At 51.7% G+C, this 17,265-nt stretch overlaps 1 long non-coding RNA gene across 1 annotated transcript; it reads right to left on the bottom strand.

The window, feature by feature from the left end:
- Positions 1-5,740: 5,740 nt before the first annotated feature.
- Positions 5,741-17,132, bottom strand: LOC134553911 (uncharacterized). The gene is made up of 3 exons (XR_010081162.1): positions 13,436-17,132; positions 8,158-9,635; positions 5,741-7,074 (listed from the first exon to the last, which is right to left on the bottom strand). It is a non-coding gene; the product is annotated as an uncharacterized LOC134553911 (long non-coding RNA).
- Positions 17,133-17,265: the final 133 nt, after the last annotated feature.

Raw genomic sequence — 17,265 nt, 5'->3', positions numbered from 1 at the left:
CACAGGTATGGGAACAGCATCTCCCAGTTAATCGCTTCACTCGTCCTTGGTAAGAAAGTTGGGAAAACCAAAATATTGGTGTTGTTTCAGGGGTGCAAATTGAAGCAGTGTTGGCCCCGCCCGGGCTGTTTGCAGTTAACAGCTTCTGTGTGAGTGTGAACACCCAAGTGCCACTGCCGGGTGACCTGTGCTCCCCCCACACGCAGCGGGTGCCAAGAGGCTGCACCTCGCCAAGTGTTTACAGTAATCCTTGGCAGCCACCCAGGGCTCCAACAAAGACATCTGCTAATCTGCAGAGAGGAGCTTTCAGGAAAGAGAAGCTTGAGGGTTTCAGGGAAACTCTGCTCCCAGCCAGGCTCTGCGAGTCACAAACTTGCCTGTCCCGGCTGGAGAAGCACACCTGAGTCTCCCGAGACTGAGATTTGTCTCAGACAGCAGTTCCCAGTAGGTTCCTTCTCTTAGATTAATTATTCTGCAGTGCTCGTGGCCTCTGTCCTCGTTGCTGGAGCCTCCTGGCTGTGCTGGGATCAAAGGGGATCCTTGTGAGTCATCCACGTGGGACCTGAGCGGGGCCAGGAGCTCTGTGACCAAGCAGAGCTGCTCTCCCCTTCCCTCCCCGAATCACGAGGCTGAGGGAAAATGGGACAAGGAACGAGGTGCTGGCGAGAACCTGGCAGCAGAACAAAACCTGATCCTGCTGCCACGGAGCTCAGCCACACTGCCTGTCCCCATCACAGCCAGGTGCCAGGTGCTGTACAGAGTTTGGGGCTCACCAAGGTGAGATTTCCTCACATCCCCTCGCCTCAATGTGCCAAACCAGGCAGGAGCAGCCCCTCTGCCCCAATTCAAACTCCTTCTTTGGAATATCCATTCATATTTTTACAGCTCTGAGAGAAATAAGACAATTTCCCAGGAAATGAGCTCAAAATCCAGGCAGATCTGAAGTTTTAAGGTGCTCAAAATTCAGACAGCTTTGAAGTTTTAAGGGCTTTCCTTCTCTGAAGGGTGCAGTGTGCTTCCTGCATGGTGCCTTGGCAGTCCCATCTCCTGGGCAGAGTCCTGCTTGGACACCATGTCCTTGGAGAGAGGATAAAGCCTTTCCTGCTAAATCCTGGCTGGCTCCTGCACAGCTCCTCTGCCTCTGGAGGAGGGACGCTCTCAGTGCTGGGCTGGGAAATCACATGCTCGATGGCTTCAACATGAGGTAATTGTTTTTGGAAGAGACCTGGGCGCTGGTTGGGTTTGCTGCTTTGTCAGGCACACACGGATGTGGGGCAGGGGCATGAGTGCCCAGGACCAGCCCGGCCTCCCCAGGCACTGCTGGGTGCAAATATCCAAATGCTCGTTTGCAGCATCAATAATTCCTGCAGAAATGGCTGAGAGCGGCTGGAGGGTGCAGTGCCACTGGAGGATCCCCCCATGGGGGTCACAAGGACCTGTGAGTCCCCTCTGTGCCCTTGTCCCCAAACCAGGAGCTACCATGGGGGCAGCACCAGTCCAGGGACAGCAGCCCCAGGGAGTGGCTTCAGCCCTAGAAGGTTCTGCTGGGGAGTCCTTGCTCTGATGCCAGCTGGTGCCAAAGTGCTTTGCGAGATGATCATTGATCTACCCCATCAGTGGATCTGGTTCAAGCTGCCTCATTAATGAACACTTTAATGTCAAAGAACATGAACTGGGGCACAGCCCCCCATCCATCTCTGCCCACAGCTCCCAGGGTATTGGATGGGTTTGTCCTCAGCTGCATGAGGTGTGACATAGGGAAGCATGTCCAGGACAGCCACCTGCCATCCTTCACCTCTCTCTGGCCCAGAGCCAGAGCCATTGCAGTGTCCAGAAATTCAATATCCAGCCACCAAATGAACCTGCAGTAGCTGAATTAGCCCTGCCAGCTCCAGCTAACCTGTGGTTGAGAGCTGGGGTGGACAATCTCAGAAGCTCAGGCAGATTTTCTAGCACCATCCTGCCCAAATCTTCCTTAAGGATCACAGAATCATAGAAACATTTCAATTGGAAAAGCCCTCCAAGACTGAGTCCAGCTGTTCCCCCAGCACTGCCAAGGCCACCATATGCCCATGTCCCCATATGCCACATTCACACGCTTTTTAAGTCACTCCAGGCATGGTGACTCTGCCCCTGCCCTGGGCACAGTGTACCAGGGCTGGACAACTTTTCCATGATGAATATTTCCCCAACATCCAACCTGACCCTTCCTTGGCACGACTTGATGCTGTTTCTTTTTGTCCTGTCCCTGTTCCCTGGGAGCACAGCCTGGCCCCCCTGGCTGTCCCCTCCTGTCAGGAGTTGTGCAGAGCCACAGGGTCCCCCCTGAGTCTCCTTTTCTCAAGGCTGAGCCCCTTGTTCAGCTGCTCCTGGTGCTCCAGACCCTTCCCCAGTTCTGTTCCTTTCTCTGAAATGCTTTCCCTGGAAGGTGAACCATCTACAGTTCTTTGAGGAAAACTCAAGATAACCCTTGGACAAATCCTTGTGCCAGGTGCAGGTTGGAATGGTCACAGCACAGGTGATTGAAGGGTCAGGCTGCCAGACCAGCTCATTAATTAAACACATCCCAGTGGATGATGCTGCAGGAAGGTGGGAATAGGCTCCATCCTAATGGCTGCAGCCGTTTGCAGGTATTTGCTGGACCCTTCACTCTTAACTGGACAAATACAGATCTGGTAACAGAGATGCTGTTCCCAGTGCCCAGGAGCCGAGGGCACAGTCCTAAAAATGGTATCACTGGCAAAAGTGATCTTTGAATTTTTGAAAATTGCCTGTGCAGCTTTGGTGAGACAGGCAGCAAAATTCTGCATCCTGCTGAAGGAACATGGGTGACACAGCCCTGTCCAGGCTCTATACCCAGCTGTCTATGAATGCCTCTGGAAGCGGGGGGGAATGAGTGCCCTGTGAGCAGGAGGGGATGAAAGATTGCTCAGACCTGTTTGTCTTAAGAGAGACATTGATTTCTTATTTTTTTAGAAGTGATTTTTTTAAGTGTGCATATACATTAAAAAAGAAGAACCTTTTCCTTAACCTCACAGGGTATGAACTGCTTCTATCTATTACAAGAGTGTCTGTTCTTATCTGTGACGATTCTTTGATCTGTTAAGACATGTCTGAGCCTGGTGCACAGAGAAGAGAATCAGGTCCTCGTCTAAACTTGGCAAAGCAGCAGCTTTTCCCCGTGATGTTGCAAGAGCATCTTGGGATCCCATTGATGAATGAGCTCCTTTTGTGTCTGGTGTTACATGAGCTGAACTGGAGAGTTCGTCTGTGAGTCAAAGCAGTGACAGTGTAACACGACACGGGTGGGGAGGGGACACAACGTGAACCTTACCCTGTGCTGCAGTTCCACGTTGTGGCAGGAGCCGTTTATTTTAATGCAGGAATTACTGTGGGAGCTGAGACAGACACTTAATCTTGGTGCACTGATGGAGTTAAAGTGGATTCAATGAGCCTTTCCTGCTCCTTGCGCCAGCCTGGATTTGCCTCCTTCCTCCTCCTGGCTTTTGGCACTGGTGTTTCTGTTGTTAAATGTCCTCTAACATCAGAATCTCCACCGGAGAACACAATCCAGTCACTGCTTAACCTTTTCTTAGTTAACTCAATCTAGAATCATGGGATGGTTTGGATGGAAAGGACCCTAAAAATCATATTCCCACTCCCTGCCATAGGCAGAGACACCTTCCACTCCTGCCTTGAGCACTTCCAGAAATGGGGCAGCCACAGCTGCTCTGGGCACCCTGTGCCAGGGCCTGCCCACCAATTTCACCCCAATATCCCATCTACCCTGACAGTGAGAAGCCATTCTCCTTGTCCTGTCAATCCAGGCCCCTGTCCAAAGTCCCTCTCCAGCTCTCCTGGAGACTCTTCAGGCACTGGAGGGGGCTCTGAGGTCTCCCTGGAGCCTCCTCTCTCCTCTTCTCCAGGCTGAACACCCCCAGCTCTCCCAGCCTGGCTCCATACTTGAAGACTTCAGATTTGTAAGAGTCTGGGCTGACCCTTTCCTGCATTTATTAAGTAACCAACAATTCAGGCAACCTCTTGATGCCAGATGGAAATATTTTTCTGACCAAGAACTCCCTGGGGAGGGGAGGAGTGTCTAACCAGAAGGACATGGGTTTAGGACAGCAGCCCTGGAATGGGCTGGTTTAGCTCTGGAGCCAATGCTGTGTCTTCTGCAGTGTGAATTTGTTTGTCTGCAGACCCAGCAGATTCACCACAGGGGTCCTTGTTCTGTTTTTCCAGCCCATTACTGTTTTGTTGCTCTTGCTACTGGGCTCCTTGGGTGAGCAGCACAGCCTGTGAACACAAACACCTCGGCTTTGCAAAGCTGGGGACAGAGGGAAAGGTGCAACTTCACCTGAGCGTGCTGAGGGAAATCATCAGCTGTACCCTGGGTAAAGCCCTGCCAGGCTGGACTGGAACTGTGGGCTGGAATGCTGCAGCTTTAACCTGTTAGGGGCATGGACCTGGGTGGCCTTTGTGGTCCTTTCCAAGCCAAACCATTCAGTGATTCCATGATTCTTCACAGGCACGCCCAGCCCTGAGGTTCCCCTGGAAGCAGGACAGGTCATGGAACCACCTGTGGTGCACACACTGCTCCCACCAGCAGCTCTCATCTGTGCTACCAACATCAGCGGCAGAATGTCACACATGAGCTCCAGGGAGAAGTGGAGGAACCACAAGGTTCCAAAGGCTGAGACATCCCATTCACCTGGCAGATATTGGCTGTGCTGAAACGTGCCTGGGCTGTGCCATGGAATCACGGAAAGGTTTGGGTTGGAAGGGAACTCTGCAGGTCATGGCATGGGCTTTGCATGGACAGATTTTGGTAGTGAGGGGCTACAGAGCTGGCTTCTGTGAGAACCTGCTGGAAACCTCCCCTGTGCCCAGCAGAGCCAATGCCAGAGGGCTCCTTGTGGCCAAGGCTGACCCCAGTAATGATGGTGGCAGCACCTCTGGGAAAACAGAGTTAAGAAACAGGGAAAAATATCCACCTGCAGAACAGCAGCCAGAGGGGAGCGGGAACATGTGAGAGGAGCAGCTCAGCAGACCCCCAGGTCAAAGGAGAGGGAGGAGCAGGCGCTGCTCCAGGCTCCAGAGCTGAGACTCCTCTGCAGCCCATGGTGAGGCCTGTGGTGAGGCAGCTGTGCCCCTGCAGCCCACAGAGGGCATGGGGTGCAGAGATGCCCCTGCAGCCCCTGGAGGAGCCCAGGCTGGAGCAGAGGGATGCCCAAGAGAGGCCCTGTGTGAAGCCCATGCAGGAGCAGGGTCCTGGCAGGGACCTGCGGCCCCTTGGAGAGCAGAGCCCACACTGGAGCAGCTTTCCTGGCAGGACTTGTGACGTTTGAGGGGACCCACACTGGAGCAGCTGGTTCCTGAAGGACTGACCCTGTGGAAAGGGACCTTCACTGGAGCAGCTTGTGAAGAACTGCAGCTTGTGGAAAAGACTCATGCTGAGACATTCCTGTAGGATTGTCTCCTGTGGGAGGGACTCACACTGGAGCAGAAGAGTGTGAGCAGCCTTGTCCCTGAGGAGGAGGAAGGAACAGCAGAAGCAACGTGTGATGACCTGACTGTAACCTCCACTCCCCAACCCCCTGCACTGCTGGAGGGGAAGAGATGGAGGATTGAGGAGTGAAGTTGAGCCTGAGAAGAACAGAGTGGTGGGGGGCAGGTGCTTTATGATTTGGTTTTATTTCTGATTTGATTTATAACAAATTAAACTCATTTCCCCATGATGGTCCTTGCTGAGTGACACCTCCCTGTCCTGATCTCCACCCGTGAGCCTTTAGCTCTGTTTTCTCCTGTGCAGCTGAGGGGAGCAACAGAGTGGCTTTGGGGGCACCCAGTGTCCAGCCAAGGGCCAACCCACCACGGGCAGGATCCAACCCCCTGAAAAGAGCAGGGACCACTTCAACTGCATGAGAATCATAGAATAGAATCATGGAATGGTTTTGGTGTGAAGGGACCTTAAATACCCAATTCTACCCCCCTGCCATGGCAGGGACACCTTCCACTGTCCCAGGCTGCTCCAAGCCCTGTCCAGCCTGGCCTTGGGCACTGCCAGGGATCCAGGGGCAGCCACAGCTGCTCTGGGCACCCTGTGCCAGTGCTGCAGGAGCCCAGGTGTGGGGCTGTGGGAGCAGAAGGCAGGCAGTCCCAGAGGTGCAATCACAGTGAGGTGGCTCCGTGTTACCTTTGACATTTAGCTGAATTTCCTCTTTATCTCTCTACGGATCCCACCTCCAGACAGAATCCCCATCCCACAGGATGCTCCAAAGGCTTTGTTATTTTGACCAGATTATTATATAATTCCCTTTAAAGCATCACATGCATTTTTCTGTTGGATTAATATCAAATGTCTGATGGAATTTTTAGCCCATTTCCATTTTTACACATTTTTTACAGTCTAATTCAATTTCATTAGAAATTCCAGTCTCTGACACTTGATTTATCTTAATAAATTCCCAAAGCCAAAGCTGAGCTGGCTGCTATTGCTGGAGAACTGCTGCTAGAGGGGTCTGTGTAAAAGTGCCTTTGTGCCATGCCCCTGCTCCACCCTGGGCTCTGGCTGACCAGGCTTCTGCTGCATTGTTCTTTTGCTGTTCAGTTGTTTTTGACAGGATTCACTGTCACAGCAGCTGAAGGTGCCTCACAGGCCCTGCATTTGTCTGCCCAGATAATGCTGCCTGTAAGCTCTCGGGCTCTTTGGTAAAGGGACATTTTTGGTGTTAGGAAAACAAAGATACTCCAGGGGTTGTGTTTTGCAACCCAATATTAATTGTGGTTCTGCCTTCAGCCCTGATGGATCTGTCTGTGGATATCTCCCCAGTGACCCCACGTCTTGCTGTCAGACCTGGTGAAGGAAATTGTTCCCCTTTTTAGGCTTGAGAAGGAATAGCTCCTTGTAGGCTCCTGCAGATGGGACTATTCAGACATGCTGCCTGTGCTCCATGCCCAGCTCTGGGCCTCTGGATGTGTTTCTCTGCACCTCTCTTCACACATGACAGCAGAAATGAGGACCACGCCAAGCTGGGCTCCCTCCACCAAGATCACCCTTCTCCTGGGAAGCTAAAAATGAATCACAAAGAGTTAAAACTCTGAGGTTTGTGAGGGCATTTTATCTATGGGTAGGGGAGTCACAGGGAAATAAAGGGAGGGACAGATGGATGGATGGATGCATAGATGGATGGATGGATGGATGGATGGTGGGTGGATGGATGGATGCATAGATGGATGGATGGAGGGATGGATGGATGGATGGATGGATGGATGGATGGATGGATGGATGGATGGATGGATGGATGGATGGATGGAGGGATGGATGGATGGATGGATGGATGGATGGATGGATGGATGGATGGATGGATGGAGGGATGGATGGATGGATGGATGGATGGATGGATGGAGGGATGGAGGGATGGATGGATGGATGGATGGATGGATGGATGGATGGATGGATGGATGGATGGATGGATGGATGGATGGATGGATGGATGGATGGATGGATGGATGGATGGGTGGATGGATGGATGGATGGATGGATAGAGGGATAGAGGGATGGAGGGATGGATGGATGGATGGATGGATGGATGGATGGATGGATGGATGGATGGATGGATGGAGGGATGGAGGGATGGAGGAATGGATGGATGGATGGATGATGGATGAATGGGTGGATGGATGATGGATGGACCTAAGACTTTAACAGCAGGAGATCAGCAGAGTTGTGGGAGAGGGCACGGAGAGAGTACCAAGGGAGGTGTCACTGGACTAAGGAGCTGTGTGGGAAGCTGGGGACATCAGGAGAGGGACAGGATACCCAGAGTCAATACTGACTAAAGCTCTGGAGCTGGAATGTCTCTAGCAGGACTGTAGTTGAGAGGAAGCAAAAAGCCTCTGCTTTTTTTTTTTTTTTTTTTCTGTTTCTCATTAGCCCTTCCCACCACAGATTAGAAACACGAGAAAATTTGTATTTCCAACATTTTCTCGTATTTCCTGTCAGAGGAAATTAATGACTGACATTAGAAATGTAAACAGTGCTACTGAGGTCCCAGGTGGTGGCAGAGGTATTCAGGGAGGTGACAGCCTGGAGTGGGCAGGAACCTGGAAAGGGATGTAGCAGGCAGGTAAAGAAATCTGCTCGGAGCATACCGAGCATGGCAGTTCCACGTCCCTTCTGCAGCAGCGGGAGGGCTCGGAGGAGGTGCGGGCAGGGGAATGTGGGGATGTGCCACCTCCTCAGCAGGCAGGGGATGAGCACCGGGCAGAGCGGTGCAGAAGTGCCTCACACAGGCAGCAGCTGCTGGGGCTCAGCTGAGACCTTCTGAATGCCTGTAAGAGCAAAGAGCTTCTCGGCTGCCCGGGATTTCAGACGGTTCAAGTGGAGGCCAGAGGCTGGGATGAAAGGGGACATTCCAGAAGGGAGGCTGCACAACAGCAGCTGCCGACAGCTGAGCCCCTCAGGGCTCCGTGTGCCGGCGCTCTCGGGATTTCCTCTGCTCTTGTTCCACTCCTCTGGGGCCGTGCCCGGCGCAGGGAGAGTCCTGCTGCCCACCCTGTGTGAGGGCTCGGAGCATCCCAGCCTCACAGGAAGCTGAGCAGGCATTCCAGGACCCGGGGCTGGTTTTCCCGACGAGGTGAGAGGCTGTGCACAGGCAGGGGATCCCGCACACCTGGCAGACACGGAACTCAGGAGGTTTCACAACCAGATCCCATTCTGGCACTCAACAGCGACTGCAGAGCTGAAATGCCTGGAGTTGTTTGTCCCTCTGAGATTTGCTCCAAAGCCCACATCTGCAGTGCTGAGAGCAGAGGAGTTCCCAACGCCTTGTCCTGGAGCCAGCCCTGCTGCTTCACCACAGTGTGAGCAGGGTTTGAGGGCTGAGCTCAGCCTGACCAGGGAACAGCAGTGAGAGGGACGCTGAACTCTGGTCACAGTGCCTGAAGCCCCAGCCCAGGGCAGCCCCTCTGCCCTGCCCACAGTCGCAGCCGGGTCTGATACCCAGGGCACCCCACACTGCCCAAAGCTGCCTCCCTCAGCCCCTGTGCTGGGGCTTTGCTCCAGGTAACACCAGTGCTGCACACCTGTCCCTGGGATCCTGGCAACCACAGACTCCCAGAATGGTCTGGGTGGGAAGGAACCTAAAACACCATCCAGTGCCACCCCTGCCATGGGCAGGGACACCTCCCACCATCCCAGGCTGCTCCAAGCCCTGTCCAGCCTGGCCTTGGGCACTGCCAGGGATCCAGGGGCAGCCACAGCTGCTCTGGGCACCTGTGCCAGGGCCTGCCCACCCTCCCAGGGAACAATTCCTTCCCAATCTCCCATCCATCCCTGCCCTCTGGCAGTGAGAAGCCATTCCCCCTTGTCCTGTCAATCCAGGCCGTTATCCCAAGCCTCTCTCCAGTTCTCTTGGAGCCCCTTTAGGCACTGGAAGCCTTGGAGCTCTCCCTGGAGCCTTCTCCTCTTCAGGCTGAACCACAGCTCTCTCAGCCTGTCCTCACAGGAGAGGTGTTCCAGTCCTTGGCTTCATTGTCCAGCAAGATTCATTCCCAGCATGATGAGAAATTCTTGTCTAAGATGCAGGAGCACAGTGTGATGTTCTTCACCTTCCTGTCTACCCTCTGGACTGAGGAAGGAGAGAAATGGACATGAAAATGGTAATTAATTAATATATTGTGTCATTATTGGTCATATGTATTCATATAAATTGACATATTTGGACATATATACGGTCATATTATTCATACAAATGACAATTTATTCATATATTATATTCTCTGGAAAGTTGGATGGGGCTTGGAGTAACCTGGGATAGTGGGACGTGTCTCTGCCCATGGCAGGGGGGTGGGATGAGATGGTTTTTAAGGTCCCTTCCAACACGAACCATTCCATGGTTCTATGATTTTTAGACTATTGCAATTTGGGGAAGAGGAAACTCTGAAACCCAAGTAAGCCACTCAGTTTGTGTCCTAATCCTGTGGCCTTTAAAAATTCCTAACTGGATTAATTCTTGCAATCAAATGTGCCTATACCCAGCCTGCCCAGGGAGCGCTGTGTTCTGCTGCAGAAGGAACAAACCAGATGTAGGCAATGAACCCAGTGCTGTCCAACACGAGGAGCCCTGCAAAACTGGGGGGCTGCAGCCAGGGAAGGATCAGTCTCTCCTCCCAGGTACCAAGTGATGGGACAAGAGGCATGGCCTCAGGTTGTGTGGGGAGGTTTAGTTTGGATATTAGCGAAAGGGTTGTCCAGCCTTGGCACAGCCTGCCCAGGACAGTGGTGGAGTCACCATCCCTGGAGTGTTTGAAAAGTGCGTGGATATGGCCCTTCATGCCATGTGGTGACCACAGTGGTGGTGCGGCGTTCATAGCTGCACCTGAAGATCCTAAAGGTCTTTTCTGACATGAATGATTCTGTGATTTTGTGAAGCGCTGCCATAACCCTGCAGTGGAAGCTCAGCCACCAGCTCGCTCTGCTGAAACATAAGGCCAAATTCCTTTTCCCAGGTGTCTTGCTTACAACAAGCCATGGGTTATTTTGGAATGACCTGCACACCTCAGCTTGAAATCCCAGCAAGCCAGGGTGGCATTTGGACCTTGCCTGGCACTTCTCAGCTTGGCTGTATGTGACACTCACAGCAAACTTTTTATCTGCTCATAGTGAAACCGCAGCGGGATGTGACCAGAGCAGCTATCTAGGGACAAAGTCCTCTTTGTACACAGAGCAAACCTGCAGGGAATGTCAGCGCTGGCCCCTCCTGCTGCTGAAATACTCCATGGAGTATGAACACCCCATAAATACTGTGCACAGGAATCTCCATCGCCTTCCCACCCCTGACCTCTTCAGCAAAGACAAAGTCCCTTGAGATGCTGGTCACAAAATCCAGCACACTCCTCCCTCCCAAACGGATGGATACGTAGATCCAAGTGATAATGAGTAAAGGTTGTAGCTGGGACATATTTTTGATAAATGACTACAAAGAGTTCAATTAGAACCAGCCCCCTGGGAGGAAGGTATTGCTCATTTTGGATTAAGAGCCACCAGTTAAACCAAAGAGTATTCAATCGAATAGAAATATCAACCTCTTGACTTCTCACAATTCAAGAGCCTGATCTCCACAAACTATATATTAACAATTACTTTTCAAAAAGCAGTATTTGAATTTTTCACTTACTGCTTAATTATCAGAGCTGGGGCTTAAAAAGAAAACCACGATGACTATTGTCATATTCTGACAAAGATTTGGAGCTTAGTCTCTAATATATTCCTAAATATCTGAGGTGAGTTACATCTGTTTCTGATGTGACCTGGGACTCCCAGAAAAGTGATTTTTAGGGAGCTGAGTTTGGAAAGTCTTCAAGGAATCATCACAACCAGAGAAATCCTGTAATCTACAAGAAAAAGAACACTCAAATTTCCTTAAACTGAGCACCCACGACCCAAAATCAGAGGCTACTTTTAATAATCTCAGTTTTGTCTTCCCAGTGCTCATTTCCTCTTTGATAAGGGCAGTGCTGATGCCTCAGCAGCAGAATCTGATCCAAACTCAGCTCCACACAAGTGGGTCAGAGGAGCACTGAAATCCCCAGCTGAGCCCCGGAGGGAAAATCGATGTTTCCTGATCCTCCTGCCCATAACTGAGCACCCACGAGCAGCAGGGCCCCAGTCCCTGGCAGGACGTGCAGCGGGAGAGCCCTGCCGCGTGTTTCCTGGCGATAGCCCCGCAGCGAGAGCCGAAAGCAGAACTGCACCACAAACACGAGCGCCTGGACTGTGTTTTGGCAAAGACAAGAGGAAGCTGGGCAGCAGCGTATTCCCTGCAGGGCCAATCTCTCATTAATTGGAACTGTTTAGCATTCAGAAGGGCTGATGAAAAACTTTGGGAAGCCATTGAGGCATTTTCACTGGCACAAGCACTTGGGAGGGATCACATCTATGTCATGTAAGTGAGATTAGAATTGGAATCAAATCCATTCTACAAAGGCCTGGATTTTTTTAGTTTTCATACCCCCCACCCCAGGGAGATGAAACCAGCCCATTTTTAATCCTAGCATTCATTTCTCTTATAAAGCCATGAATATCCCAAGATGTTCTGTCATAGAATCGTGAAATATCCCAAGTTGGAAGGGACCCCAAGGATCATCCAGCCCAACCCCTGGCCCTGCACAGACACCCCAACAATCCCACCCTGTGCCTGCCTGGGAGCAGTGTGCAAATGCTCTGGCCTTGGGGCCGTGCCCATTTCCTGGGGAGCCTGGCAGTGCCCAATGCCCTATGGGGGCAGGAGCTTCTCCTGATCTCTGACCTAAACCTCGAGCTCACAGCTTCACGTCAACCCTTTCTGTAAAGTCTTTTAAGCACCAGACAAACCCTCATGTGCCAACATCACATACTTTTAAACCTTGGGCTCCATTACCCTCAGAGGAGCAGCAGCAGCACCGGGCTGCTCTGATAATCATGCTCTTGACTTGCCCTGACACACACCTTGCTTGAGGTGAGGTTATGCAAGGGGATAAGATGACCCACTCATTTTAAAATCTACCCATCTGGGTGACTTCAGCTCCTTCTCCATAAGAAAGATACAAACATTACAAACCTACACCCATTTAGACACATGTATAGAGACACAGAGAAGATATTTATATATTTCTATAGTATATTTATAAAACATCAGCAGCCCAGCACTTCAGTCAGTGCACCCTACAGAGCCTAATGATTGAATTTCTAGTATATATCTTTATTCTATCTATCTGTCTATCTATCTATCTGTCTGTCTGTCTGTCTGTTTTTCTCATATATATGATCTTTAAGGTCCCTTCAAACCAAACCATTTTCTGATATGAAAGAAATTGTTCCCTGTGGTGAGACCCTGGCACAGGTGCCCAGAGCAGCTGTGGCTGTCCCTGGATCCCTGGCAGTGCCCAAGGCCAGGCTGGACAGGGCCTGGAGCAGCCTGGGACAGTGGAAGGTGTCCCTGCCCATGGCAGGACATGGGACTGGATGGGCTTCCCATCTTCCCATCTTATTATGGGTTTCCATCCCAGACCATTCCATGATATATATACACAACATGTAAAGAACAAGAGAAAAACAGTTACCATTTGTTTTATATGGAAACGAAACCAAGGAACTAAGAAATTTGTCAGGGATCATAAATCAGTTGCAGAATCAGATATTAAACCAAACTAACTTAAGTACTTCTTTGGTTTGGACAGGAAAATGCTCCGAGATCAGTTGATAAGAGTGGAATAAATCACTAATACTCCTAAAGCAAGACCTTCACTCTGTGATGTCCAAACAGCTGGAAGGAGTGAGTTTTTCCAGTCTAACTGCAGTAACTCTGTGTGCAATTCCCCTCCCGTTTCCTCTCCAGCAGCCCACAGCAGCCTGCAGGCTGCAACACGAGTCTGTCCCGCAGCTCCTTACCTTGTGTTCACTCAAGGGTTAAGGAGTTTGCAAGTTACAAAGCTCGCTGTGTCTCGTGTGGGAGTAAATGTCATATCCCACTGCACAGGGTATTTATAGCACAGCACTATTTGGGAAGTGAAACTTTTGAATAGTGAAGTTTTCAAGTAGTTGCTTCAGGATGAAGTTCTGAAGAACGGAACAGCCCAGACCCCATTTGTCACTCTGGCTCGAGGTGGCTCAAAATGTCACAGTGAGAGCAGTGGGGTCTGAGTGGGGCCACCTCGGATGTGAGAGTTCCAGTGTCCCCTCACAGGGAGGGTTTGTGCAGTTGGCACGTCAATCCCATGTCCCCACTGGAGGACGGAGCACTGCTCTGTCATCACCACCACAGCACTGGTGGAGGAGCTCTTCCCACGGTACCCAGTGCTCCCTGTGAGGGTCGCCCTCCACACAGACTCTCCAGTGTAGCTGCCACGGCCAGACACCAAACTCCAATACAGCCTGAAGGAGGGGAGAGCTTGACCCAAGGACAGAGACTCTGGGAATGCCAGCACATAAGGCATGGTGGCCCCCACCTCTCCTGTGCTCCAAGCTCAGCAGCACCAATGAGGGCAGGACCTCAGCTTCTAGGAGAGGGATTAGGACAAGAGAGCATGGACTGGAGTGGCAGGGGGGCAAGAATTCTCCTTTGTTAAAATGGTGACACGTCACTGGCATTGGTGGGATGAGCTGGAGAGGAGCCAAGGTGGAATGAGCTGTCTCCATCTCTGGATCCAGACCGAACCTGCCGAAGCCCTGCCTAGCTCCAGTCCTTGTACTGTAACAGGCTGCTCTTGGCTCAAACACACGCAATGAGCACCAAATGTGGAGCAGCAGATCAGGAATTCCCAGCTAAGAGCTTTTCCTGACCAGTGGTCTCAGAGTGGATCATCATAATCAATCCAGGCAGGAACAGAAGGTTTCTGTGAGGCCGTGGGTGCTCTCTGAACTGTAACTGTAATCACAGAAGTAGGTCTTGACACTGCTGGGGCACCCAAAAGGAGGACACTGCATATTTCACAGCAATTATTAATGCAGCTATTTGTGCTAACTCTCCAAACCAAGTACAGATACGCCCTGTGCTATTTCCACAAACAGCAACACAGCTGTATTTGCATTCTCCCCATGTGTGCTGGTGCTCAGAGCTACTTGTGGGTTTGATTGCCACAACAGAAACCCAAGGTGGCCATAGGAGCCCGTGGAAGCAGGATGGAGGGGCAGAGCGGAGCTGGAAGGGACAGAGCAAAGCAGGACCCAGCTCTGCTCCGGTGGGCGGGACAGGTGCTGCTCCCAGCCTGCTCCAAGCGCTGCTGGGGCTGCAGAGGCGCCGGGAGCGCCGAGGGATCAGGACGTGCTCCTGCTGCTCCCAGCTAGAGAGCTCTTCCCATTTCTGAGCTGTACCTGTGCTGCGACCACGGCTCGCTGACTGCACCATCACTGTTACATCAATCAAACCTCATTCATGCCTGCAAGACATTCTTTACAGCTCCAAGAGTGACAAACTTCTCTGCCAGTAACACTGAGACCATTGATTCATTTTGCACAATTTAACCACAAGAGAAAAGTGGAGTGTTCTAGATTTCAGTGTTGAATCTGGGTTTATGACAAGATCCACATGTGCTTTTCTCAGTCCTGTCCACCTCCTGTCCTCCTCCTTCCCCAGCAACTACAGAACATAACTCCAATGGAAAGTGTGGCTTGTTCAAACCCACAACACGGGTATTAAGGTCTTTTATATTTTGTCAAAAGCTTTGTTTGCTCTTCTTTCCACTGTGATAAAAATATCAAGGTCATAAATATCCCTAAATGCAACACCACAATCACCTCAACTACTCTGGAAAAAATAACCTCTGACTTCTAAAGGCAAATTACGTCAAATGTTGTGAGCAGCTATTATCACAACTCCTGCCTCACTTCAAGGTTTCTTTCAGCCTGAATTAGGCAGAAATGTTCCCCTGGGAAGGAGATGAGGCCCTGGCACAGGTTCCCCAGAGCAGCTGTGGCTGCCCCTGGATCCTTGGAAGTGTCCAAGGCCAGGCTGGATGGAGCCTGGAGCAGCCTGGGATAGTGGAAAGTGTCCCTGCCATGGCAGGGGAACTTTCAGGTCCCCTCCCACCCAAACCAGTCTCTGACTCTATAAGGATGATCCTTTACTTGGAGATGTTGGAGTTTGTGTGGATCCCAGGCTCTGTGACTCTAACATGTTCTGCCCTAACATGAGAGCACACTGAACATGAACCAGAACTCAGCTCTTTCCGTACACCCCACCCAGAGCTGCTCCAGGGAGGATTGAAAACCACCTTCATCCACTGGCTCTCTCTTCAGAGGGCTGAGGTGATGACAGCAACCCCACACTCCATATTTTCCATGCACACTTGAACCAATTCCACAAGTTCTGGAATAACCTGCAGAAAATCCCGTCAACCACAAGCCACCAGTTATGACAGTAACCTACTGTGAGGTGTTAACTCAGGGTTCATACCCAGATGTAAACAGGCAACAAGGGACTGTTCTGCACCACAGCGCAGAACCACACAATCACTCCAGTTGGAAACGACCTCTAAGATCTTTGAGTGCAACCAACACTCAATCAACTGACACAGTAGTATGAAAGAGCTGTTGGGAATTAAAATTTCTGTCCAAACTATGCAAGGAGTTTGAACATGAGGCCCCTGTGCAGAGCCAGTGTATGCTGAAGGTGAGGGATGTGGGATCTTGCCACTGCCCATTCCAAGGCTGCTCCAAGAACCATCCCTGTGGCCCTCACACACAGACTCTGCCAGAGCCGTGAATCATTCCCTGCTCGTGTGTCACACAAGGAGTCCAAATCCACAAGGAATAAGCACTGGAAGAAATTCTTCCCTGTGAGGGCAGTGAGGCCCTGGCACAGGGTGCCCAGAGCAGCTGTGGCTGCCCCTGGATCCCTGGCAGTGCCCAAGGCCAGGTTGGACAGGGCTTGGAGCAGCCTGGGACAGTGGAAGGTGTCCCTGCCATGGCAGGGGGTGGCACTGGATGAGCTTCAGGGTCCTTTCCAATCAAATCCATTCCATTTTTCTATGGTTCTCTAAGTCCATCAAAATCCTTTCTTGAAAGCTCTGAAACTACCTCTGAAATGATCTATTTCCTATGGCTCTCCCACCTCACTGAGTCAAAGACCGAGTCACCCACATCCACCCCTTCCTTTAGTGTCAAAGCAAAACATAACCGTACTTGGGCACAGATTAACCCGAGTAACAAAGTGTCGTTTACTGGGGACATCAGAGTTATCATAAACTTATAGTACTCGAAAATCTCTCCACAGCGGGTCTGACACCTCCCACGCCCCATCACCGGGAGGAGAGCCGGCATGGGGGGACACACTTCTGGGGCCCTTCCCTTGCCATTTCACCGGAAAGGGCGACGGAGTGTTAGAAAAGGAAAAAGTAAAATCAGTAGAAAGTCTCTGCTTCCGGAGGCAATGGCAGTGTAATGGGCGAGTCTATGGAGCGGCTGCTGACAGGGAAAACGCGCTTCTGCGGCACCGAGGTACCTCCGAGGGGACTCCGTGGTGATCTCAACACTTCTATCGCCCCCTGCCCGAAGGAACCGAAGGACCCGACGGGACCCCGGACCGGCCACAGTCACAGCCAACATGGCGGAGCATCGTGAGGGGACCGGCGGCCGCTCCCGGCCCCGCCCCCGGGCCGAACCCGCATGCGCAGCGCGACGGCGCCCGGAGAAGGCGCAGGGCGGGGCCTGCTTGGCAGAAAGCCCCGCCCACTTCTGGGAAACCTAGCCGGCAGGGGCAGCGCCGCGGGGCGGAGCCAGGA

This window comes from Prinia subflava, chromosome 8 (genome assembly GCF_021018805.1).
Source record: "Prinia subflava isolate CZ2003 ecotype Zambia chromosome 8, Cam_Psub_1.2, whole genome shotgun sequence".
In the NCBI taxonomy this organism is placed as follows: domain Eukaryota; kingdom Metazoa; phylum Chordata; class Aves; order Passeriformes; family Cisticolidae; genus Prinia; species Prinia subflava.
Note: the sequence above shows the minus strand (reverse complement) of the source record. Positions and strands in the feature narration are given on the sequence as shown.